At 45.6% G+C, this 27,498-nt stretch overlaps 1 long non-coding RNA gene across 2 annotated transcripts; it reads left to right on the plus strand.

The window, feature by feature from the left end:
- Window positions 1–636: 636 nt before the first annotated feature.
- On the plus strand, window positions 637–26,942 carry LOC147124268 (uncharacterized). 2 transcript variants are annotated; one of them, XR_015077918.1, is made up of 4 exons: window positions 637–882; window positions 20,611–20,677; window positions 22,564–22,718; window positions 22,853–26,942. It is a non-coding gene; the product is annotated as an uncharacterized LOC147124268 (long non-coding RNA). The 2 variants fall into 2 exon arrangements; XR_015077913.1 differs by having other exon boundaries at window positions 22,564–26,942.
- The last annotated feature ends 556 nt before the right edge of the window (window positions 26,943–27,498 follow it).

The following is a 27,498-nucleotide window of genomic DNA, read 5'->3' on the forward strand; positions in this document are numbered from 1 at the left end:
TCCCGCCCTGTGCTTCACCTTCAGTAGCAGAGCCTTCATGTGTCCCTGCCCCACACTCCTTAAAACCTACCTGTCTGATCTTGCTTTCGGACAACACCCTTAACCCATCCCCCCATTGCTGTGTTTGGTTATTTTTTCAACTCTATAAGGCAGGTTAGGATATTTCATTATGTTGAAGATGCTATAAAAGTGCAAGCAGTTGTTATTGTTTTTATATTTTCCAACTGTGTCCAGACTTTCATCCAAACCTGGACAGCTGGAAGCCCAGCATTTTTCACAGCAGACTTGCACTGAAAATCATGTCTACCTCACAAAAGGAAAGTTCATCCTTGTAAAAGTTAAATATTTATTACCTTTCCTTTAAAATCAGACTTGTATACTGTGCTTAGAATGAGTTGAGCCCAAACTTGAGAGTTCTGCGATACACGTTACTTCTAGCTGTGTACATTTAACTGAGTGAAAGATGAACATCGCAGATGAAAACAGTAAAAAAATGATTTGCAGCCCAAGTTCGTGTGAGACTCGGGCTATCCAGTTGAGGTGTGTGCCTTCTGAGCACCATTGGTTATGTGCCCATAATCAACTTTTACCCCATTGGATGCAATTTACTTCTTAAAGTGAATCTGCATGGTGAATGGTACAGCTGGCCTTGGGGGAGGAGGGAGGAGTCAGCCAGAAAGTTATTCAGTGACCACTGTAGAAATATGAATGTGTAGATGCCAAGTGAGGACAGGATTGGTCCAAGCTGTGATGTCCCCATGCTTGAATAACCTGCGGAAATGCACTGTTTAAGCTCACACATGAAGAAAGGCCTCTTGGTGCTGGTGCTTGCAGATTCATCACTTTCAAGAGAGGGCAGGAGACGATTGAGAGGGAATAAAAGTAAGCATATGATCCGCTTGTTCGTTTTATTTAAACGAAATGTTGTCAACCAAAATTCCTGTCTCTCTGGGCACAATAGTTTTTGTTTCTTTTCAGCTCTTGAACATTAATAATATTATAGTAATAAAACGATTCAAAAGTCAGAAATAGCTTTACTGCAATATTAATGTGAGTGAGCTGAAAACAATCACACTGTTCAGCCAGAGAGACAGACATGTTGATTGTTTTTTTTAAATAGGATACACCAAATTAACACCAAATTAAGCAACTAAAATGTGATTTTATATAAAAGGTTTAAAAAAGACTTCACCTGTGCTTGCCGTGTCTTCCCTTTTGATACTTCCACTTTTTCTTCTTCCCCAGAGACTTCCCCAGTCTCTGTCCTTTTTTCATTTTAACTTTAATTTTTTTCCTTTTCATCTCTTCTACATTTTGTGCTATTTATTTGAACTTTAAAATCTTTGACTCACTTTTCTTCTTCTGCCTTATGTCCATTTTGGATGTGCGAGCAACTTTTTTTTAAAAAAAAAGGATTTTCATTGGATGAAAGTCATCATTAAGGCAAGATCTCCAGCGAATGAAAATTCCAGATTTTAAAGAATGACATGATTGCATTATAACTTCAACAAAGTCAATCTCTAACAATAAAATCATATTGAAGCCTGGGAATGGTTGTCACCACAAGTAAACTTGTCTCCTGGCATTCTGAAGATTAAGATTTATTGCTTACAATTTTTGACCAAAGCTGAAACAGCAGTGTCATTTGAAAATAATCAGATCCACCTCACTTAAAATGCAGCTTTATTAGATTTACTTAGGAGGTACAGTTAGTCTGGATAAATGACCAGCTCATCTAAATATAATACAAATTCAAAGACAGAATGCCATTGTACCATTTCCTGTATTTCTGGTTGCCTAGAAATTCTGATCCAAGTATAATCCTAAATACGTATAAATAGTCTTGGCAAATGAGTTCGATATTCACCAGGATTTGGCTCTGTTAGACATTGAACAGATCTATTGAACCCTAACCCCTGTGTTCATTCTTCCTCCTTTTAATTTGCTTAATTCTATTGATCTCAGCAGTCAACGTTTCCTAACAAAAGTGATTTGACAAATGGTGCTTCTTTGCAAAGAAAAGAGTGTTTTTCTTCTGAAATAAAAAGTTATAGTAATAAGTTTGATGACTTGCATTATTTGACAACTCATGCATGGCCATGGAGAAATGTTGCTTTGTGCAGACGTGTCTGTACACAAAATGTTGTTGTCTGGAGCATGAACAAAGGAATTACAGAGATTACAACCAGTTTACATGACATACAAATATGTCAGCGCTGCTCTAGTGTGTCATCATAAATCATAGATGTTTAATAGAAACTGCATTAACTAAAGCCATGAAAAAATTGCACCTGCCATTTACTCAAATAGGAAAAACACTCCAGCACATATTTAGACAAAAATCCCTGCCAGTTATACTGTTCCTTAATAAGTGCAGTCTGATGTTAAGGCTGTTGTCACAAATATAAACTGAGTGGAAAAAAATAGACCGACAGGAAATGTGCATAAGGGGTTTATACAATTTTTAACAAAAGGTCCTACAGAAAATGTGCAATGGAAACATCTTGGTAATTTTCTAGCAGCTGTCTTCCAAAGACAACTTTCCTTTGACAGACTGACATATTCAGCATTTCATTACTGAATGTAATCATTGTAATTTGGCATCAACCATTGGGGGCCCAATTCTATTCAGAGAGCAGCTATGTGGCATGACTACTTTATTTGTGTGAGTGATTTGTGGGTGTGCTTAAAGTGTGATTCAATTAATTAACCCATGAATGGAGATAAAACCATTCAAGCCTCATTTGCAGACCTTATTTGAACATTCACAGTGTGCTCACTGCATCCATTTGGAAACCAGTGACTCAGGCAACTATTTTTTTACGTGTAGTAGAATTTCACATTTTAATTGAGCACAACAGTGAAAATGACGGGCCTGAATTTGCTGAAAGCTTGCACTACAGTAATATCTACAGCATACGCCATTATGATGGTGCAGAAATTCCAGGAAAATGAGTGACTTATGCCATTACTTACACCATAATTTGCTGGAATGGTTGCACCGCTCCTCCGAGACACTCACTGAAAAAGTTGAACAGCTAACGATCATAGCCCCGCCTGTATTGAAATCAATGGCAACTGCGAATTTACTGCATTTAAGACACTTTTCACACCTCTGCCACTTAGAGTGAAAAATAATGGCGCTGGAGACCTGGCTAGCCACGTGATTTATGTGTCAATTCAAGATGGTTGCTACTGATTCCTCATTATCCACACTTAGTGCACAAATGGCCTTGGTCCAAACATGGACAAAGGAGCTGAATTCCAGAGGTGAGGTGAGTGTAACTGCCCTGGACATCAAGGCAGCATTTGACCGAGTGTGGCATCAAGAGCCCTAGTAAAAGTAAAGTCAATAGGAATCGGGAGGGAAACTCTCCACTGGCTCAAGTCATACCCAGCACAAAGGAAGATGGTTGTGGTGATTGGAGGTCAATCATCACAGCCCCAGGACATCGCTGCAGCAGTTCCTCAGGACAGTGTCCTCGGCCCAACCATCTTCAGCTGCTTCATCAATGACCTTCCCTCCAACATAAGGTCAGAAATGGGGATGTTTGCTGATGACTGCACAGTGTTCAGTGCCATTCGCAACTCCTCAGATAATGAAGCAGTCCATGCCCGCATGCAACAAGACCTGGTCGACATTCAGGTTTGGGCTGATAAGTGACAGGTAATATTCGTGCCACACAAGTGCCAGGCAATGACTAATTCCAACAAGCAAGAGTCTAACCACCACCCCTTGACATTCAACGGCATTACCATCGCTGAATCCCCCACCATCAACATCCTGAGAGTCACCATTGACCAGAAACTTAACTGGACCAGCCACATAAATATTGTGGCAACAACAGCAAGTCAGAGGCTAGGTATTCTGCGGCGAGTGTCTCACCTCCTGACTCCCCAAAGCCTTTCCACCATCTACAAGGCACAAGTAAGGAGTGTGATGGAATACTCTCCATTTGCCTGGATGAGTGCAGCTCCAACAACACTCAAGAAGCTTGACACCATCCAGGACAAAGCAGCCTGCTTGATTGGCACTCCATCCACCACATTAAACATTCACTCCCTCCACCACCGGCGTACCGTGGCTGCAGTGTGTACCATCTACAAGGTGCACTGCAGCAACTCGCTAAGGCTTCTTCGGCAGCACCTCCCAAACCCGTGACCTCTGCCACCTAATAGGACAAGGGCAGCAGGCACATGGGAACACCATCACCTCCAAGTTTCCCTCCAAGTCACACACCATCCTGACTTGGAAGTATATCACCATTCCTTCATCGTTGCTGGGTCAAAATCCTGGAACTCCCTCACTAACAGCACTGTGGGAGTACTGTAGAACACACTATTTGCTGTAAAAGTTGACCAAATTTTATCATCGTGTTTCGCGAGAGCAAAGACTGGTTGCTGTGAGAACTTTGCAAAATAAACTGTTTGACTTGTAAGCTGTAAAAGCTGCCAATTGTCTTTCAACAGATATGGAAAACAAGCTTATTGAAGTTCTGTGGGAACAGACTATTGACTGTGAAATCAGTGCAATAACAGAAACATCTTCAGACTATGGAATGTACCTAGCCTTGAAGGCCCAGAGTTGCCTAACGGACTAGTGATAAGAGGGTCTGGGAAACAACTGCCGACCATTCTGCCATATAGTTAGAGCCACGTACGCAGTGGGCGGGTTGCCAAATTTTGGGGTATAAAAGGTACTGGGGGAGAAATTGGGTGAGTAGCGCCACCTGTTAGCGCCTAAAGAGGCAGTCAGTGGCTGTAGCGCCACTGGCTGCGTCTCCCGCGATATTCAGTAGGGGCGCTAATGATGTCATCGGTGTGCGCAGCGCCCCATTCGTGCCCCGTTTGCGATATTTGGTAGCGAACGCTGCAGTTGCGCCGTTCGCTACCCGCGCCCGGTTCACGGGGCCTTACTGTGCCGGCAGCGGCGCAAGTTAAGGTGGAGGTGCGGGGCAGCCGCTTTTTCGGCGGCCGCCTGCCTGCACCTCCGTCCCCGGCCTCCTAACGCCCCCCCCCCCGCGGCATTGCCGGCTGTTTCCCGAGAGCCCGGCACTTCTCCTTGGTGCCGGGCTCATTTGCCGGCACTCGCGAGCGGGGATCGCGCTGTTGCAGGCACCTCCCCCTTAACAGTGGGAGGAAGGCCTGCAGTACCGCAGCGTGCCGTGCCGCAGCATGTGGCGCTGCGGCACCTTGCGCTGCAATAATCAGTTTCAGCGCCCTAAGAGGGACGCAGAGCGCCTCGAGCCTCACCCCGTGTCCCTCGAGGGGCACTGAAACTGAATTTCTGGCGATCGGTATCATTCCGATCGCTGCGCTAAATCCTGCGCTCAGGCGACTTTTGCGCCACTTTGGCGCCCCAACCCAATTTCTAGGCCACTGTTTCTAAACATTCGGGGCTGCAATCGGGGCTATAGTCGATGGTGACCTGGTCAGTTGCCAGTTAAAGTTAGTCGTACATCTATCATCATTGAATTGACCTCTCATCTGGTGAATAGTATGTATGTGGTTTTGCTTATAATCACCTGAGCTTAAAGTAAATGGCCTAGAAGTTCAGTTGTTAGCACCAGCCGCTAGCCCCTTAAGAGGGCGAGAAGTGGGGCGCGAAGCGGCTAGCGCCCGGGCACGTCGCAATCTGCGCCTCTCGCGAACTTCAGTCAAGATTTAGCGGCGGCGCAAAACCGCAGCGCCGGCTCAGCTGCGCGCGCAGATCCTGACGTCATTTCATGGTGCAACGTCCTTGGTGCGCCCCAAACCGGAACTTCAGTGGCACCCCCCTTCTTTGCGCCTGGCGCTCCCAGTGACTGGTAGAGGGGAACGGTTCCCAGTCGCTGCGGGACGTGGGGGGCGCAATTTAAAGGGGACTCCTCCTGCATTATAAGTGGCAGCGATTTTGTGCCAATCCTTCTGTTTGAGAGACAGATATTTGGAGATAGACAAAGGGAGAGAGCTTTCTGCTTTGACTCAGCGCTCGCACAGGTACTTCTGGCTTCAGGCCAGAGCTTTGCACTTGGATTAAACTTTCAGTGCCATAGCCTAGAGTCGCCACATATAATGGGGGCTGCAATGGGTGGAGACGTTGGCTTTCTGCATTGCATTCAAAGGGCTCAGAGATGCCGTGAGAGAGTGCCAATCATGGCCAGATGGAGAAGGGCCAACAGGTGTCAGCACAGGAGGCCTTACCCACCCAAGGTATACCGCCAGCAGTTCTCATATCTGAACATGTCTGAGGAGCAGTGTGTTCGGAGGCTGCGATTCAGAAGGGAGGTGGTCACTGAGATCTGCCACCTGCTTCGCAGAGATCTGCAGCCACGGCTGAGGAGCAGGACGTCTCTGTCGGTGGCAGTGAAGGTGATGGTGGCTCTCAACTTCTATGCCACCGGCTCCTTCCAATCCACTACTGGGGACATTGCCAACATCTCCCAGTTCGCGGTGCATTGCTGCATCCGCCAGGTGACCAATGCCCTTTTCAGAAGGAGACGTCAGTACATCTCCTTCCCCATGACCCTGGACAAGCAGCAAGAGCATGCAATGGGATTTGGAAGAATAGCGGGCTTCCCCATGGTCCTGGGCGTTGAACTGTTGAACCAGCAATGGTCAGGCCTTGCTTCAGGGCTGCAGTGTGCAGGGCGTTGCAGCCAAACAAATCGACCCTCCCCCTTTAAGAGCTGACCGGCACCAGCGTGTCTGCCTTCAATCAGCAACTCGCCGCACCTGCGCTGTGCCCGCCCTCGGTGTTAGCGCCTCGGCTCGCCAGCTTAGTGCCTTATGATAGTCGTGCATCGCCTGCTTTAGCGCAGCAGCAACCTCTTGGGGCGATGCAACTCAATTTCGGCGAAGGTGGCGCTAAGTTGCGCCGGGCGCTAAATTTAGCAAACGCCCGGCTGTAGCGCCCCAAATGTGGTGGTACTGAATTTCTAGGCCAATGATTTTAGATGCTTGCTTATGATAAGTACATGAATTGAGTACAGTTCGTATTCTGGTACTTACTTGTAACCTTGTGTTGATTTTTAAGTAAAATAAGTTTCACAGCTTCATTGGGTTTTGTGTTGTCTGTTCCATGAGTCTGAACTCTATAAGCTGTCAGACAATCAGAATGGCTTACAGTACCTTCACCACACGGACTGCAGTGTTTCAACAATGCGGCTCACCACCACCTTCTCAAGGGCAATTAGGGATGGGCAATAAATGCTGGTCTTGCCAGCGACGCCCAGACCTCATGAACAAATTAAAAAAAAACAAGATCAACCCAAAGAGAATCCCCAGACCCACTGTCATAAATTAGAATAAATGACATTTCTGAGAGATTCCATAAGGCGCTAAATAAATGCAAGTCTTTGTTTGTAGTTATAAATTTTATAATTGACAACCCAACGTGTATTTAAAATCACTAAGGAATAGCGTAGGCAAGAATTAATTTATACATCAGAGGACGTGAAGAAAACATACCGTCATTAAAATAATACATCAGGTGCAATTAGAAACTGTAGTTAGTTACTACGTTCACTTCTTGGGTTTGTCTAGTTTGGAATATTTTTGGCGCTTTCAGAATTGTGATTAAACGTCGGCAATAGATGGAGAATTAATAATGAGCTTTTATCACTAGTAAGAATGCCAACAACCACAAGCTACTGGCCACATTTCACAGAGTCTGCTCTCACTGTCGATCAGTTGAGCATTTTCCAGTTAAAATGTAAGCCTCATTAAGCAAGTGGATTTTATGGCATCAGAATGCCACGTTGTATCAGTAAAAAAGTGTCCAGTGGATACTATCTTAACAATTAAAATAATTTAAAACATGAAAGTCCTCCTGCTGCCACATAAAAATTTTACAGGTGAGAATGATATCAATTCCTGAATTTATACTACTGTCTCCTTTTTAATAAAAAATATAGATTTGGTGTGTTTGTAGCTAGGGAAAAATGTCTTAGATATTCCTAAATGCGTTGTTTTAAAAATTCCCAGTGTAAAGCCATTAAATTGAAAACAGCCCCAATTGCGTTGCCTTCCTAAAGCCTTCTCATGATTAAAGGGTGAGGCCCATAGTGCAGGACACCACAAAAGTTAAAAATCATAAAAGGGAAATCTGCCGGAGATGATGGGACCCATAACTGAGCCACGCCTAATTTTCCTTCTATTTAAAAATACTCCATTATTTCAATTCCACATCCCAATGTGCCCAGTATATTGAAATCAAGATGAATTGCACATAGAATGACACAGCACAGAAGGAGGCCATTTGGCCCATCATGCCTGTGCCGGCTCTTTGGTAGAGCTATCCGATTAGTCACACTCCCTTGCTCTTTCCGCATAGTCATGTAAATTTTTCCCCTTGAACTACTTATCCAATTCACTTTTGAAAGTTATTGGCCCAGAACTTTGGTCTCCATGGGTGAGTACGCACGGGGTACTCACCTGTAGGCCCAACGGAAGTGCCGGTTTCCTGCATGCACTGCGCATGCGCGGGAAACCGGCACTTCTGTTCCCCTGAATGAAGGGGTTCAGAGGTCGAACGCGTGCGCGGGAGAGGCTGCGCGTGCGCATCGAACTTACGTTTTTTTTGCAGGTTTTCCCGGAGGGTAAGTCTCCAGGAGTTACACATATAAAAAGCAGGCGTAAGGCCTGCTTTTTACAAGGTAAGTGGTGAATTAGTGTAATTAAAATTAAAACATTTTTTCCACAGGTTTATTACTTTTAAATACTTTAAAGCAAGGTAAGTTTATTTTTAGCCCCGTTAGAAAATAAAATTATTATTTTCAAAAATTTAAATTATTGTTTAAAATAGTTATTTCATGTAATTTATAGTTTATTTAAAAAATGTGATTTAAAAAAAAATTATTTGAAGATTTAGTGATGTTTTGGGGCCCATAGTATTTCTAAGTTTTGACAGCTCTTCCTGTCAAACTTATGAATGGGCATTTCCCTGCTCCGATTGGCTCCCCATGGCCCACGTGATCCCAGGGGACGCATCGAACTAACTGTGCCCCTGGGATACACAAGCACTGCGTGCCGGCAGTTGGGGCAGACACAGGATCGGAATTCCATAGGGGCCCACAGCACAACGGCCAGCGCGCAAGGTAAGTGCAGGTCGGGGGCTTACACCCGCGGGAAGCCTCTGACCCGAATTTCTGGGCCATTATTGAATCTGCTTCCACCACACTTTCAAGCAATGCGTTCCAGATCAGAATAACTCGCTGCATAATTTTTTTTCCTCATGTGGCCTCTGGTTCTTTTGCCAATCACCTTAAATTTATGTGATTTGGTTACCAACCCTTCTGCCACTGGAAACAGTTTCTCCTTATTTACTCTATCAAAACCCTTCATGATTTTGAACAACTCTATCAAATCTCCTCTCAACCTTCTCTGTTCTAAGGAGAACAACCCCAGCTTCTCCAGTCTTGCCACATAACTGAAGTCCCTCATCCCTGGTACCACTCTAGTAAATCTCTTCTGCACCCTCTCTAAGGCCTTGACATCATTCCTAAAGAATTGAACAGAATACTCCAGATGAGGCCTAGCCAGTGTTTTATAAAGGATTAGCATAACTTCCTTGCTTTTGTACTCTATGGACCCGATTTTGTGGATTGTGTGGGAAATGGTCGGATTCCCCCGAATGTGGGGTTCTGACCCACAAAAAAATGGGTCAGCCAGCTGCACGCAATTTTCCCTCAAGTGGCCAATTAATTTCCAGCGTGTGGGCAGCCTTGCTAATTGTCCATTTCCAGTCAGGAAGCACCACAGTATGATGTCATCATTCGTGCTGCTTTCAAGGTCCACAGCAAGCATTGCTTCCTCTGTTGGCTTCCAAATGAACCATACAGGATGGCAGAGGAGCCTTCAGCAGCTGTGGCCAGTGCCAGACCCCGAGCTGCCTCCAAATTCGATGAAGCTTCCCTGCAGGCATTATTGGATGGGGTTAGGGCCCACAGGGAGGTCCTCTTCCCTAAGTCAGGCAGGAAGAGGCCTCCCACTGAGACCAAGGCTGTATGGATGCAGGTGTCAGCAGATGTCAACTCGAATGTGCATGTAACCTTGGCATCACATCTCTAACTCCTTCCTCTACTCCCCCACAGGACCATCCAGAGAGCCCATCCCCACTGTGGAGGAGGAAGAGGCTGTGCAGCCAGACTCCTCAGAGGAAGCTCCAACCTCTGAGGGCACAGCATCAGCAGAAGTAAGCGCACCCAGCACCAGCACAGACACTCACACTTCGGGGGGACCTTCGGGACATAGAGTAGTGTTGTCACCTGGTGTTTCACAGCTCACAAGTGAGCCTCAGCAGATTCTGGAGACAGGGACAGCAGTGGAGAGTCCTCGTCAGAGGGCGCAGGACTCTGCCAGCTCAGCTCAGCTGCGCTGCATGTCGACCCTCTGCCTCTGGGTCCAACCGCAAGAGAAGAGGTGATGGATCTCCATGCACAGATGCAGGAGTCTCTGGCAGGTTTTGTCTCCAGGGTCGCTGCGAGTGTGGAGCGAATGGCGGAGTCCATAGCGACCATGAGCAGAGCCTTTGTGCAGTAATTGGCGCAGGAACGCATCACCATGGAAAGGTTGGCAACCTCCATGGAGAAGATAACTCGCCAGGGTACAGAAAACATGGTGAGTGCTCATAAGAGAATGACATCTCTTGAGGAGCGTTGGCCATCTATTGAACAGAGAAACCAGACCTTCATGGAAGTCCTTCTGAGTAGGACTGCCAGTGCAGATATGGGTCCCCATGGCCCCCTAAAGCGCAGCAAGATGATCTCAAGCCACTTCCAAGCGTTGGCCCCTTCTGGCCTGTGCAGCTTCAGGTGAGTGAGCAGCAGCCTGGTGCTCCTGGTGCTCATCCTGCTGTTCCTGGTTCTGCTGCTGCCGCCTCTGCTGCTGGAGATCCTCTAATGGCAAGAAGGGAGGAAAAAAAGGCGTCCCATGCTTCTGGTAGATGCCTCTGCTGAGGAAGCGCTGAGTGAGGGTGGCAAGAGGGGCTTCCCAGGAGATCACATTGGAGAAGTGGGTGAGGCTCCAACCTTCCACAGCTGTGCCTAAGCCTTGAAGAAGTAGCCCCAAGCCTGCAACAACAAGGTCCTTCAACATACAAATGCTCTCCGTTTAAATCGCAGCTTTCCCGAATGACCTGCAGCTGAGAGCAAGCAAGACGGCAAGCTTCACGCCAGGTTTCATCAGCGGGGTTTCCCGCAGGCGCAGGCGCAGGCTCTGGGGAACCCCTGAAAATCGCAAGGGCACCCTAAAATGGCATTAAACATGCCAATAATTGGTGATTAGGGTCCCGACGGCTAGTCCCGCCAGCGGCGGGTGGGACTGAATCGGCTCGCGGAGAAACGGCGGTCCGAAAGTCGGACGGGGCAGGGAATCAGACGGGGGGGGTCGCGACCCCCTATTTCGGCGATTTTCGGCCCCCGCCCGCCTGAAAACCCGCCCGACGGCTGGCAGGAAATCGGGACCTATGCATCTCCTACATCTTCTGCAGGAATTGCAATTTTTTTTAGTTTTCTGTGACTTTCCACCCTTTTGGAGCTCTCATGTTTTTAAAACCCAAGCTTGGTATCCACTCACTTTTTCTCTTTCTAAGCCTTCTGGTGATCTGCGCCGTGGGCCTTGCTGAAATTTGCTGTCCTGATGAAAGCGAACTGGCAGTGTTCACTGTCATTTCGCCTTTGAAATTTACCTCAACATCAGTATTTAGCGCACGCACAGCCGAATTCAGAAATCTTCACACACACACACACACAGGCAGACAGGCAGACAGACAGACAGAGCCGGCAATCAGTGAAATCTCTCAAATCAGGGAAACTGATGAAAACTTTGGTTCTTCCACAGTAAGTACGCTGTTAAATTTCCCACTAAAAGTTGGACCCAAAGGGATTAGATGTAACTGGGATTTTAACAGCATATTGACTGCTAAACAAAGGTTATGGCCCTGAAAAACTAATTTTAATTTTGTGCAGTGTCAAATTTATCCATTTTAATAAAAATTTAAATTAAGAAACTTAAAATTTTAAAAAAAGTTTGTTCATCTTTATTTCAAGTTTGCCTTTTCCCCATGTGAGAGCCCTAATCTTTGTTTTGATCTCTAACATTTTTAAAAAGTTAGAACTTTAGGAGCTTCCCAATTCCTTGTTCACTGTCTTTGAGAATTCTCTACATTGGGGAGACCAAACGCAGATTGGGTGACCGCTTTGCGGAACACCTCCGTTCAGCCCGTAAGGGTGACCCCGAGCTTCCGGTCGCCTGTCATTTCAATTCACCGCTCCATTCCCACTCGGACCTCACCGTCCTTGGCCTCTTGTACTGTTCCACGGAAGCTCAACGTAAACTCGAGGAACAGCACCTCATCTTCCGATTAGGCACTCTGCAGCCTTCCGGTCTCAATATCGAGTTCAACAATTTCAGATCATAACCTCGGCCCCTATTTCATTTTTACTTATATTTTTCCACTCCTTTCCTCCCCCCCCCCTTTCCTTTTGTTTCTCTCTCACACCTGGCAGCTATCTTTTGCCCTGCCAGTACACTTTACACCTAATCCCAGCCTATTACCATCTCGTCTAGCTTCTAATCTCTTTTACTTCTTTTGGTTCTTTTATTCTTTTGTCCGATCGCAGCCCTGCCTTCGATCTAGTTCCTTTTCTCTCCAGTTTTGAAGAAGGGTCAAACCCGAAACGTCAACTCAAATTTCTCTCCACGGATGTTGCCTGACCTGCTGAGTTTTTCCAGCATTTTCTGTTGTTATTGAGAATTCTACAGTTGGATTGGCTGCTTAGACAGCTTGTTGACGTCACAGCAGCTATGCGATTCCCACTGTACTACGTTGATTTCAACTACATGTCTGAAAACCTGAAATTCTCGACACAGAGATCGTGAGATCTTCGTGCGAAGCTTACTTCGGCGCTAGCAGCAAATGCCTTTGCTTCACCGCTGACCACAAATCTGGGCCATATTTACAAAAAACTACTGGCACCAGTTTGGGGTGATAGGTGAGGCACTGGTAGGTTGGTAAAACATTTGTATGACCAGGTCTCACTGTCTGTTCTTTTTGAACTAAATTCACCTTTTAATACAAAACTTTTTATCAATTAAATTTGCTTCACACATCTTGACAAACATATCTACTAACTATGAGAGGCAGCATTTCCCTTGTAAAGGATCCTCGTCACTGTCGTAAATTGACATGCATATCATTTGAACCAGAAATGCAAACAGAGGTGCAAAATGGCATTGACTGTCGATGTGATGATGGTACTGTGCTGCTGATCATGTTTAAAATTGTAACTTAATTTAGCATTTTTTTAAAAAGTGATGTTCACAAAAGATGCATTGTAATAGTTCATACTACAGATAAAGTCTTTGAAATTGAATTCCTGGAATTGGTTGTCTCAGGAACTTTGGGAACTTGGAAACTCCTCAAAAGGTACAATTCCTCTTTAATCTGCAAAGTTGGAACTGGTGATTATTATATAATTACATATAAGTAGCTATGTAACTAAATGACCTAAACTAAAATGAATGGGTTCTTTCTTTAGCATCTTTATAATTTCCTCAAAATGTTTCAGTTGGAGTATTTGGATTGTCAGTCTGAAATGAAAGTAACAATAATTCTGCTGATCAATAAAGGAAGGGCTTTATTTTAAAACTATAAATATGTCACCACATTACTTGAAGTCTTCTATGAAAAGCTTATGCTGGTTAATTGTACTACACAGTACAGACAGTGTATATAATAGCCCATTATTTTATTGGTGCAAGCCAGATCTATCGGCTTAATGATGACACATTGCACAAATAAACAGGTAGGGGTCAACTTCTGCGGAAAAACAGTATGCAGTTTATGTAAAAAAAAACAGGATTCAATTAAGCAGGTTGATATATAAAATTCAGTATGTTAGAATCTTACCAATTAAACATTATGCAGTTAAGTAGGAGATACTGTATATGCAAAACCCAAAGCAGACTTGCTAATTTTAGGTGCACAATAGGGTACCTCACTAGGGAAGTGGACCAGCGGCAGTTAAATGAAGCCCGATGGTTAAAATCGCCGTGGCCTCCTGCTGCCTCTGGCAGGTGGGAAATTAACTCGCTGGAGCAGTTTCCCGCCAGAAACCTGCTCTGAATTAAAATTCACTTCCACACATACGCTGACGACACCTTGCTTCACCTGCCCACCACCTCTCTCGACTGCTCCACTGTCTGTGCCGTTTGACTGCCTGTCTGATATCCAATTTTGAACGAGCTACAATTTCCTCCAGTTAAACATTGGGAAGACTGAAACCATCATCTTTGGAAACGGTCATAGACATCTCCAGACTCATATCCAGTGCTTTCCTGGCAGCATTCCATCCTCCACATGCAAAATTCAACTGATCCAAAACTCTGCTGCCCACATCCTATGCTGCACCAAATCTCATTCACCCTCCTTGCTGATGCACATTGGCTCTGGTCCCGCAATGCCTCAACTTTAAATTATCTTTGTGTTTAAATTCCCTCATGGCCTTACACCTTCCTATCTCTATAACCTTCTCCATGCCTCCAACTGCACCCACCCCATCCCCACCGCCGCCCACAAAAAACTTCCCATTCCTCTCACTGGCTTCTTGTGAATTCCCCTCTCCCTTTGTCCTACCATTGATGGCTGTGCCACACACTGTGGAACTATCTTCCTAAACCCTCTCTACCTCTCCATCTCCCTCTCCTCCCTCCCTTGAGGCCCTTCTTAAAACCTACCTGTTTGATTAAGCTTTTGGTCATCCCTCCTAATATCTCCTTCTTTGTCTCAATGCCTATTTTTATCTGATTACGACTCTGTAAACCACTTTGGGACATATTGTTACATGAAAAGGGCTATATAAATGCAAGATGTTGTAATTCTTCAGATGTTGTTTACATTAGAACAAGTGACAAACAATTGTGCTATTTTTGCACCAGCGAATGAGTGAGAAACTGAATGAGAAAAAATAGCAGAAGTTTAGTACAAACCCTGAGTTGAAGCCAGGCCTCCTACTTTGCCATTCCATGCTCACTCAATGGCCTTTCTGCCAAGATACCTTTAGGCCATCTCTCCACAGGTGTAAGATGGCATAGAGAGGGGGGAGGGGGAAGGGGTGCCCTCCTCTGTAGGTTCTCTCTCTCTCTTGTTATGCACCATCTTTTCCTATAGAGTAGACAAGGGGAGGAATTAAAGCTGACAGGAGGATATACAGAGATAACCATCTGCCAACATGCAGCCCAGAGTAGATGCAATTATATCCTCTTTTCCTTCATCCACCTATTCAATCCAATCTTGAATGTTGACATCGTTTCTGCCTCAACCACTAATGCTGGAAGTGAATTCAGTTTGCTATCCTCCCCCTTAATTTCTCACCCCTTAAGACTCTCAAGTAATTTCCCATGAGGTATCTTCTCAAAGGCTTTCCTGAAGTTTAGGTACACCACATCCACTGCAATTCCCTCATCTACCATGCCTGTTACCTCTTCAAAGAATTCTCTGATGTTTGTCAAGCATGTTCATCTCTGCTGAAAGCTGCGCTAGCTACTTCTAACTATTTTCTCTTTATCTAGATATAAGGTAATTTCATCCGTAATTAAGACACTAACATCTTTCCTACCACAGATGTTAAGCTAACTGTAATTTTCCAGATTAGTGTCCCTTTTTAAAATTTGGCATGACATTAGCCACTCACCAATCATCTAGCACACATGCACACTCAATAGACCCCTGAAATAGTGGCCCAGAAATTGCTGGAATAGTACATCTTGCAGCGAGTGAGGTAAACTGGACCTTTTTCCTCACCCAGATGGCACTATATTTGCACTGCAAATTGCTGGAAATACAAATTGATAACAGTGCAGCAACGTCAATGTTGCACTTGGGACCTTATGAACATTGTGCCCAATAGTCTATCTCCTTAACAAAGATAGAGAAAGAAACAGAGCAAACAACAAAGAAGGAAACAGGGTGAATTAGAGTCAAATTAGATACAGAAAGAGAAATAGAGGGAAAGAGAGAAAGAAAAAAGACCCAGAAAGAATAGTAAGAAAAAATTAAAAAGAAGAGGATATTGTAACACAGTTGTGTTTGAGAATTGTTGCATTGGTCCTTGAGAAGTTAATAATGAGTGGAAGGGTAGGTTTGAAATGTACAGACATTCGTACTCATATACTGTACCCAAAATTATTTTCCGAAAGAAATCTATCTAATTTGCATTTCTGAGTGTCAAACAGCTTTGCATTCTGAAAATTATTGCCTTCCAACACTAACGGGAATGTGGATGGCACAAAAGTAATGCCATGACAGAAAAAAAAGTTGTTAGAACCTCTAGGAGCAATTCACTACATGCTGGAGTGAAACTCCACAGCTTCATTTGTTCCCTCTCTGGGCCTCCAATGTTGTGTTTCATATCAGGACCATAAATCACATCATTAACAGGGTCCTTATGACATGAATTGTCAGCCCTAAATGGCAACAGAGATTAATTTGCATTTACGGCTCAAATCCAGCAATTTCATGACACACAATTAATTTCAATGGAGAGACTCACAGCGAGGATTGCAGCTTTTTCAGTTTTGTCAAGGTTAACAGCGGAGCAGCGCAAATGGTCTATCAATTTTGGAGAACTAATAGCGTATCTCTTCTTCGCCACAAATTGCTGGATTTTTTGCGAACTAATAATGGCAGGCGCCATTACTCCTACTTTTCCAGCAATTTCTGGGTCATACTTTTTTTTAGGGCCTTGGCAATTTCCTCTCTCAGGATATTAGGAGGTATCCATCAAGTCCTGGCATTTTGTCTTCCCTTATCCTAACTAACTTATCTAATATTTTCCTTTTATCCATCATAATATCACTCATCTCACTCTCAACCACTTCAGGTTTCACCTCCCCTTTGATATCCTTTCCTTTAATAAAGACTGATGAGAAGTATTTTTTTAAGTGTCTGGGCCATTTTTGATCATTTACAAACTGATAACCCTCTCCTCGAAGTAGTTCCACCTCACATGTAACAATTCTGATTTTACTAATATATTTGTAAAATACTTTACTATAATGTTACCTTTTTTGACATTTTTTCCCCTTATACTCCCTCTTAGTTTTCTTTATCCCACTCTTAACATTTTTTTTCTTTTCTCATATTCTCCTTTAGCTTTTTCATTATTATTGTCCTTATAACCCCTTTTCTTCAATTTTAATTGGATTCCAACCTATTTATTTAGCCATGTCATCCTGAAACTACGAATAGTTTCCTTCCTTTTTAATGGAATATATTTATTCTGTACATGCACTTTTAAAGCCTATCTGGAATTAATTTAAAAGTTCAAACAGTATAAATGCTGCCATCTTTGTTCTCCAAATGTTAAATTAAAGTTTAAACTGGTGGGAGACAAGCTCTGCACGTGCATGGTTACATGTACGGCAAAGCCTTCTTTTGGGCACTGTAAATGAGCTGCTGCTTGACATGGAACATACTGCAGCGATTGATGTGAGACTGGGAGCTGCACTAAGAGTGCAGCATAAATGAAATCTGGCTGTACTGCAGCGATTGATGTGAGACTGGGAGCTGCACTACGAGTGCAGCATCAATGAAATCTAGCTGTACGGTGTAACAGACCATTCAAATGACTTGTGTTATCAACCCAATACCTTCCTTCTACATGCTCTAGAGGAGTGTTGAGGACTTTCAACGGTGGCTGATGTGTCACTCCGCCTGTGATAGGAACATAGGAACAGGAGAAGGCCATTCAGCTCCTCAAGCCTGCTCTGCCATTCAATTAGATCAAATCTGATCTGGCACTCATCTTCATTTACCCACCTTAGCTCTATTTCTCTTGATTCCCTTACTTAACAGAAATCTATCGATCTCAGTCTTGAAAGTTCCAATTGTCCTGGCATCCACAGACTTTTGAGGCAGAGAATTCCAGATTTCTACCACACTTTGCGTGAAAAGATGCTTCCGATTGCCTTCCTAAGTGGCCTAGCTCTAACTTTAAGATTATGTGCCCTCATTCTTGATTCCCCCATTCGAGGAGATAGTTTCCTTGTATCTACCCTATTGATTCTTTTTATCATTTTAAACATCTCGATCAGATCACCCCTCAATCGTCTTTACTGTTGGCCATTAAGCCCATCCTGGGCAGAGCAGAGAAAGGAAAACACTTCCATTAATTTAAATGGAAGGATAATCTGGCAGGCTCTGTGTAAGTCTGTGGTCCTCTCTGCCTGAATTTCCTCTCTACACTCTGCTGAGGCGATGCTTAATGACGATCTGTAGAAAATGAAAATTTACTCCCACATGTCTATTCCTGGTTGTTAGAATAGTAAATTTGAATAATGTCAGCTTTGTGCCATAAGATGGCTTAACTTGCTATTGCCTGTATACAGGAAACTTTCTGGTATCCAGCACTGACGGGACCGAGCTGGTGCCGTTAGATCAAAACTGCCGTATAAACCAGCGCTAATGTTAAAACATACAGAGCTTTTCAGCTCCGTGTGAATCAACAAACCCTGTTGCTTAGCAACAGCTTCAAAACAGTCGGCTGCAGCTGCAAGCGTCTCTAGCTGAAGCTGTTGCTTAGCTACAGACCTTGCAGAGCCTGACTGGGAAAAAAAAAAGCAACGAGAAGTAAAAAAACTTATAGAAAACGGCTCCTGAATTTTGCCGGTAGATAGAGTTTTCCGGACTTTTAACCTCCGGTTAAACGAAAGTTTCCTGTATTAAGATGTGGATCTGAACATGCGCATTAATGACTACTTACTGCCAAAAAATGCATTTATGCCTGCAAATCTGAATGTAGATCTCATACAGGTGAATCAGTATTCAAATAATTAGATTAGTCATTTGTACCACAACTATTTCACCCAAGTAGCTATTCTTCATCAGTAATTCTAGAGAGTGAATATTACTAAGCTATTTGTCATGGGAAGCATCCCTTCAAATTCTGTCCACACATCGGACGGAATTTTCTGGGGTGGTAGCGGGCGCGATCGGTGACGGGTTGGGTGGGAAGTTGTTATTTTTGACAGCGGATTGGGAACCCACTGTCATCCTGCCCCCCACGCACCTTTCCCCCAGGTGCGCCTGTCATCGCGAAGCTGACTCGACCGGCAGCGGCGGGCGACCCAATTGAGATGATTAACAGCTAGTTGTCAGACCCTTAACAGGCTTTTTGAACTTACTTTTTTTAATTTAACTGCATGGCCACGGGAACCGCGCTGCTCGGGGACCACATCTGTCAACCTGAGGCGGGAGTACCGTGGCCATTGCTCCAGCTGATTACTTGATAGCATCAAATGTACAGTAAAAGCTCCCACCTGACAGATGATCACTTTCCTCAGGCAGAAGCTGTTGCTCAGTCCATTTCCAACACAGATTCTGCAGGCTGCAAGTCTTTCCAGCAAAGTCTCCATCCAGTCTCGCCTCATTGGAAAAACTCTCTCACCATTGACAGAATGCTTCTGTCATCTGTAATTCACCTGCCATCTATTCCATCAGCATGGGTGCCATTTACACTGTCTCTTGATGAGCCCCAACACCAGCAGCCCCAGGCACACCAGCAGCACCAACAACACCAACCTTCTCCGCAATCACCTGATGTTGTACATGAGAGAGGGCATCAGCACCCGAGCACATTGCTGCCCAGGAGGCTAGGAATGCCCTCACCATGGCCAGATTTAGTAATCTTTACACTGTATACCCATATGGCTGCCACATAATGTGCCCGGTTGGCACCACCCCACGCCAACACCATAAAGCATTCCTACCATGCCAAAGCCATTCCTTTCACACTCATCACCATTGCGGGGGGGGTACCGTTATGTCTCACCATTTACTGCAACTCATTAAGCCACTTCCAAAGGTGCACACAAATCTGTCCAAGACATAAATTTTTTTATGTTTGACACCACATTAACAGAAACTTTACATAAACATTGGATAAAACATCCAAGTGGCTACCCTTGTGTGTTGTTAGTTGGTATGATTGCACTAGGATGAGGGTGAGTGTGAGTGGTGGCTAGTGAGATGGGGTGTGATAATGTAAATAGAGAGAGGGATGAATGGAGGTGCAAGGTAAGGTGGTGTGAGTACGGATGTGCAGGAGTAGGTTAGGGTAGGCAGAGTGATGGGGATGTGATGAAAGGCACAGGAGGATGAAGTTGAGTGTGGCTTTGTACTAACGTTTCCTGATCTAATGAGATCATTGTAACATTTGCGGCACTGCACCCAGGTCCTCCTGACCACATCCCTGCTTGTGACCTCCTCTGCAATCTGCAACCATGATGTTTTGCTCTCCTGGGGAGGTCTCTTCCGCCCATTGGAAGGGAAGAGGACCTCCCTGTGTGCTCTGACTTGCTCCATAAGCATATGGAGGGAGTCATCGGAGAACCTGGGTGCAGCCCTCTGTCTCTGTGCAGTCATTGTCAGTATTTACAGCACTCCAATGCTGTACTACAATGACAACACTATGCTAGATTAAACATCAAATCTAATATGGCCATGGTCCCTTTAAAGATCCCGGCTGAAAACACGTCATGAATGACATCACCAGACCCGCTCCATTTAATTGGGCTGGGTAACACACTGGTCGGGCTTAAAAGGCCCTATTAACGTAAGTTCTTTTTCAGCAGCTGGATGGAGCTAGCAGTGGGGTCGCGACCCGCCATGGCTACCGCCCGCACCGGACCCGCTGAGGTAGGCAAAATTCCGGCCATCAACTTTCCAGCAAGGATCAGTGGACCAGGAACAGAACCCTGGGGGACTTTCTCCTCCTTGATACAGGGGTGCTGAGGCCAATTGTAGCACCTCTATTTCTATTGAAGATAACACTTTATTGGATGGAACTGGGAGGGTACAATTGCTGGAGGAGTCCTGAGAAATTGTTACATATTAAACCTTGATAATGGTATCAATTATAAGGAAGAAAATCATTGATTGTAACCTTTCTAAAATGCAAAGAATTGTCAAAATTCTGTTACAAATAATAGGTAATCCCTCACACATTAATAGATAATTCCTTTGCATTAGTACTCTAAAGATTACTCCAGATACTGGCATTTGTAAACATTGAAAAAGTATTCCCCACATCAAGACAGCTCTAGCTTCTGGTAAGTTGCCATGTATACTCATACTGTACCTCCTTAACATGTGACAGATACCTAAGAGGTGATGTGATGTCTCCCCTTTAAATCTGTTTTGCCAGACACTCACAAGGCCTGGCACCAGAGGGATTTTGGGCAGCTGTTTATACTGTCCTGAGTTATACCAGCAAATAAACTCACCTCTCCAGCTGTGCATACTCTGGCAAGGTTCAAACTATGTTTTACCTTTAAGTTGAGCCTATAACAAGTTTATTACAAAATAAAACTTCTACAAATGCAGCAGAAACATCTGAAAAAGTTTACCTTAAAGCTACATTTTAATAAAATATTCAATTAAAACAGGAACACTAATACAATCATTCTTGGTACATTTGGTGGCTTAACAGCAGTTGCAGACAATTGTAACAAGGAAAGGTGTCACCCAAATTTGGAGGCCAGAATGAATTGAAGAAACAGTACTGTAGTTACCAATTGGCAAGTCACAGAATTTCCATAGCGCAGTGCAAGCTCCAGCAATCCTGTTTCAACAAACAACAGTTAACTCTCCAATTAAACATCTGGATGCACAAACAGAATTTTGAACAATGATTCTATCTGAGAGAGAATTCTATAATCAAATGTGACGTATGAACTTTTGCCTATGATATTCTATACAAATATTTTGGATTTAGTACAGAATACTGAAGTAGATCTCAGTATGTTTCAGGCTTAAGTGATAACAACCCTTGCATGGCAGAAGACTAGCAACCCAGCCATGTCCCATTGATGTTCTAGCCTATGAACTCTGGTGGAGTTAAGGGCCGAGACATTTGTTTGCCCCCGAAAATGGACGCGGGGATAGCGATGCACTAGCAACCCGCATTCGTTTGGAGGACTAGCTTTCATTGGTGCTAGCCTCGCATGAACTTGGGCCCCCTGCTGAGCGTTCAGCTACTCAGCATCGTGTTCAGCGCTGGGCTGAGTGCCGCAATCATGGAAAGGAGCAGGCAGCACAAGGTTTGTGTGCCGCCTGCAGTCCTCCAAACGAATGCGGGTTGCTAGTGCATCGCTATCTCTTTCCACAGGAAGCCTTTCAGACAACAGAGCAAAGTGCAGTGGGAGCAGATAGCCACTGTGATGAATGCCAACAGTGTAGCCCTGAGGACGTGAACACAGTGCAGGAAGAAGTTTAATGACCTCACACGAGTGGTCAAGGTCAGTGAATTCATCTTCAAATGCCATATCCCACCATATGCACCACTAGCCTCACACACTGCTCAGTGCACCACACCCCCATCACTCAACTATCAGCAACTTCTACCAAACATGACTCATACCTTACATTCATAGCTTCATCTCACCCTCATACACTTACCACTGCTGCAAGCCTCACACCTAAATCTCAGAGCTTGCACACACTGTGAGCTATTCAACCATGACAGGCACATCACCCAAGCACATTACACCACACTCACTGACACACTTCTCTTTCTCTTGCAGGAAAAGGTGGCGCATAACCAGCACCAGCAGAACCTAACTGGCAGGGGACAGGCTCACCTGCATCACCTCACCCCCATGGAGGAAACGGTGCTGGCTATTCTTGAGAGGGGCATGGCTGAGCCCATGTCCAGTGATGAGTCTGAAAGAAGATGCCGGTATCCTCATATGTTAACCTCCTTCTTACATCCCACTCTTCTGATTTACAAGTTGCATATGGTGTAAGCAGGCACCTCTTTCTTTCCCCCACTCCCCTCACCACAACCTTACCCTTGTGCCTTTCTCATCTCAGAGACCCAAGAAATCCAACCTGCCCAGCCATTAGTTCAAGAAGAAGAGGAAGAGGAGAGTGATGAAGAAGAAGAAGCATCTTCACTCGATCTGATACTCGCAGCCACCAGCTGAGATACTGGCAATGCGCTGAGTTTAGAGGGTAGCTTAGAGGCGGGATCTACAGGTGGTGGGTCACCAGGCATGAGTGGACTGCAGCCAGGGCAGAGGGAAAGGGTAACGCAGGTGCCAGCTCCCCGGAGGGCTAGTTCTGCTGCAGAGGACTCAGATGAGGACATCAATGGGATGGCCTACAGAAGAATGCTGATGGGTATGCAATGGTGCATTGGCAGGCCTGCCAGAAAGCCTGAGTGCAATTTCAAAGAGCATGGAGCAGTCTGGCACCAACCTTGTACAGAGCATGGAGCCCATGATTTCCAGCATGGAAGGGGTAGGCAGATCCATTAGCATACTTGTGGACCCAACCATCATGCAGTGTCTGATAGCTGATGTCTAAGCTTCCACTGCAGCACAAGTACAAGCCATCCAACGTCAAAGTGCTGCAGTGGAAGTCTGTCATGCAAACTCAGACTGCTCTCATGCAGGCTCAGCTTGCTGCCACTGAAGCTCAGACTGCTGCCATCGTGGCTCTGGATACCATTGTTCAAAGGGCTTGCAAGTCATCACAGCAGTCCAGCAATCTGTTCTCTAACAGATCACCAGGATTTTTGAGGCACTGCCCTGAGGGAGTGACAGTGGTTCCATGGAACAGGAACATGCTGTCCTCTTCAGGATGACTGCATTCATCCTCACCCACCACCCCCCCCCGCCCTCCCCACACTCTGCCAGCAGCCAGCCCAGACTGCCGCAGCCCAGGCCAAGATGGTACAGTCTGAAGCCAGGCCCTCTAGGCCCAGAGCTGCTCGAGGTCATCCTCCAAGGCCATCTGCAGTCTCCTCAATTGAAGGTTAGCAGCCTTCCACCACCCACGCTGCAGCCATTGGGGAAGCACCTCATAGAAGCACTAGGAAAGGTAGAGGCACACAGAAGACAGGCACTAAGGGAATGCACAAGGGTGATTAGTTTAATTTTGTATGCATTAGTGAATGAGTGAATTTATAAAATTGGATCTTAATTGGCATTTCCTGATGGTTTTTATTTTTGTGTTGTCAGAAAGAGTGGTGATGGTCAGTAATAAAGGAATGGTAAGTTGTATGAGACTCTTGGTGAATGGGGTGGTGCAGTTCAGGTTATTGGCATCGCTCATGAATAACTTGATCAAGTATAGCCTGGGCAGAAAGGGGCTATCTATGTTGTAACCTCAGTTCCTCTTCCTCCACTTCCTCTTCCGCTTCCTCCTCCTCCTCCTCCACCACTTCCTCCTCCTCCTCCACTTGCTCCCCCTTCATTCTCCCAGTCATGTTCAATTCCCAGAAGAAACCCTACCAGGTCACCCATGTCTGGAAGCAACTTCTTTCAGAACAATATTTTATATGACAAAAAAGTACTGCAAGACCAGCCAAACCATTCCCTGCAGAGTTTTCAAACTTTAGCCAAGTATAGGAAGCCTCCAAAAATGCATACAATTGCAACAAAGCCAAAAGAAATAAGCCAGCAAGTAGCTTGTAAGAACTTCATGATCCCTTTAAATGGTGATGGGTCCTTCATTCTGTTCAGCTGTGTGAGGTTAAGACAGGGCATTGGCTGGAGTTGGGAGTTGTAAATGGCAGCAGTGGCTTCAAATCAGCATTGCACACACATTCGCATCATCATCTTGCTTTTCTGCATACTGCTGGCGGTCGTTAGGTGAAATGCATGCAAACACCTTTACCAAGATGGCGCCCTGTGCATTTCCCATCGGAAGTATGCACACGCATCTCAGACCCTATTTTTGAGTCAATGTGGCCGCATAGCACCTAAAAAACAGGCATTACTTGGTGCAATTTATCCCCCATGTACTCTAGTTACCTACTCACCAACCATTGGAAATAGCTCTTCACTGTTTGCCTTGATCAAAACTTTTAGAATTCTGAACAGTTTATCAGATCTCCTGTTAACGTTCTTCATTCTAATGTAAAGAACTTCAAGGGTGAATCTTCCTGTCCAGGGCAGTTTAGGGGGAGCACACTAAAAGTGCACTCAGCCAGAACCAAGAGCTCAGTGTCCAATCTTGCCATTGGGTAGAATATACAGAATGCCGACATTCAATTGGTGCATATGGTAGCGGGGTATTGGGTGTAAAGCCAGTGAGAAGAAGAGGTATGGGTGCTTGCACAACTCTCAGTAAATACTGATGGAGGTATTCAAAGGTATAGTGCAGTCATTAAAAACAAATTAATCTGAAGAATTTATAAACTAGGCTTTAGACAAGTTTGGGGATTTTTGATCATTTTCTTTCTTCCCAGAAAGGATTGTGTGATTGACTTCTGTTTATGGGTTGTGTTTTAAAACAAAATGGGGGAAAATTCGGTTGCTTTGCGCCTCCTGGGGCGCTAACGGGGCGCAAAGCAACTAGCGCCCAGGCACGTCGCTGCCTACGCCTCACGCAAAATTCAGCGGGAGGTTAGCGGCGGCGGTAACCGTTAGTGCCCCACGGCGCTGTGCCGCTGGTGATGACGTCGTCGCCATGCACAGCGCGCCGGCCTCTATCTTCAGTAGCGCCCCCTGACTTACCGCCGGATGGTATGTCCGACGGGGTCTGGGGGGGTCTACCTGCAGCCGGGGCAGCGCTATTTAAAGGCGAAGTGCCAGGCGGCCATTTTTGTTGCTGGCCGCCTGCCAGCAGCTGCCTCTGCTGCCATCACCGGCCTCCTGACCTGCCCCCCCCCGCGGAGTGCCGGCTGCACTCCATGAGCCCGGCATTTCTCTTGAGTGCCGGGCTCTTTTACTGGCACTCCGATCCCCAGTGGCCCTGCTGGGCAAGGCCCCTCCCCTTTAAGAAGGGGAGGAAGGCCTGCAATACCGCGGCACGTAGCACCACTATATTCCCTCACAGCGCCCCAAGAGGGAGGCAGGGCACTTCCAGTAGTGCCCCGCTTCCCTCTTGGGGTGCTACCACTCAATTTCAACTCAGCCCTTTCCCTAGCTGAGAACACACAAAGGGACAAAAGGACACAGGGGCGGTCAGGTTTTTGAACACAGTCCAGATGTGGAAGGTAATAGTGCAGCAGGTCAGTTTTTGCAGTTCAAAGTAATCTGAAACAAAGGTAATACCATAAACAAGTAAGTTAGCCCACAAAAGTGATAGGGTGTGTGATCTAATACTTTCCCCATGTTTTTGAGGAGAGAAGTGAGATTAAGGTAAGTGGAATCTGCTTTGATCATTACTCTGTACATTCATTTGCTATGTGTGAAATAAAGCAGCCGAACAATTCATGTCTGGCTACGTCTCACCAAGTGTTTCTTAGTCTGCCCTCGAAAAGATTGGAGAAGTGTATGTAAGGGATGTGCTAAGACATGATATCCATTTCAGATCACAAGGGGTTCCTATTGTTGCACCCCTGGTTTATGCTATCATAATGATTAGATATTGAAGAGTATGGGCACACCCTAAATGTGAGATGCTCAGATCACTTACAGGAGTGACCAGCACTGCTGCACCCAATAAAATATCGAAGGCAGAATCTAAACTTCTAACAGCTTGTATTTATAGCTATGTTGAGTACATCGTCACCTGAGTTTAACTTGTCAGCTGTAGTGATAAAATAGATGTTTCAAGTGCAGCAGGAAAAATAAAGGAGCTGATACAGCAGGAGCCCCAGGACAGAAGGTACTGCAGAAACCAAGGCCTAGAAATTCAGTACAGCCACGTTTGGGGCGCTACAGCATGGCGTTCGCTAACTTTTGTGCCCGGCGCAACTTAGCGCCACCTTCGCCGATATTCAGTTGCATCGCCCCAAGAGGTTGCTGCTGCGCTAAAGCAGGCGATGCACGACTATCATTAGGCGCTAAGCCGGCGATCCGGGGCGCAAACACCGAAGGCGGGCGCAGCGCAGGTGCGGCGAGTTGCTAATTGAGGGCAGACAGTCAGGCGCCGGTCAGCACTTAAAGGGGGAGGGTGGAATTGCTTGGCTGCCACGCCCTGCACACTGCAGCCCTAAGGCAAGGCCTGAACACTGCTTCTGGAACAGCTCCACGCCCAGGAGAATGGAGAAGGCCAGGGAGAGAGCGCAGCGCTTCGGCGAGGGTGACCTGAGGCTGCTGGTTGGCGCAGTGGACCGCAGGCGCCATATCCTCTTCCCTGAGGGTGGCAGGAGGCCGCTGCCCGCCGAATATCGGAAAGCATAGAGGGATGTGGCAAACCGGGTCACGTCCAACAGCGTGGTTGGCAGGACACCAACCCAGTGCCGGAAAAAATTCAACGACCTCACTCGGGTTGTCAGGGTGAGTACCCTTTCCAGTATCCTCCTCATCCCTGCATGTGCACCTCACTTTATGGCCAAACAGGTCTGAAAGCCCTAATGGCCAGCCATCATCCAGCAGCTATGGGACTGTCATGAAAAGCACTTGCGCAATCAGGACTTTAGACACTGTCAGGGCTTTTCGACCATGGGAGGCAGTGCAGGCAAGATCAGGACTTTAGACACTGTCAGGGCTATTCGACCATGGGAGGCAGTGCGGGCAAGATCAGGACTTTAGACACTGTCAGGGCTAATCGAACATGGGAGG

This window comes from Somniosus microcephalus, chromosome 1, assembly GCF_052327205.1.
Source record: "Somniosus microcephalus isolate GS21.2 chromosome 1, FLI_Smic_1.0, whole genome shotgun sequence".
NCBI lineage: Eukaryota > Metazoa > Chordata > Chondrichthyes > Squaliformes > Somniosidae > Somniosus > Somniosus microcephalus.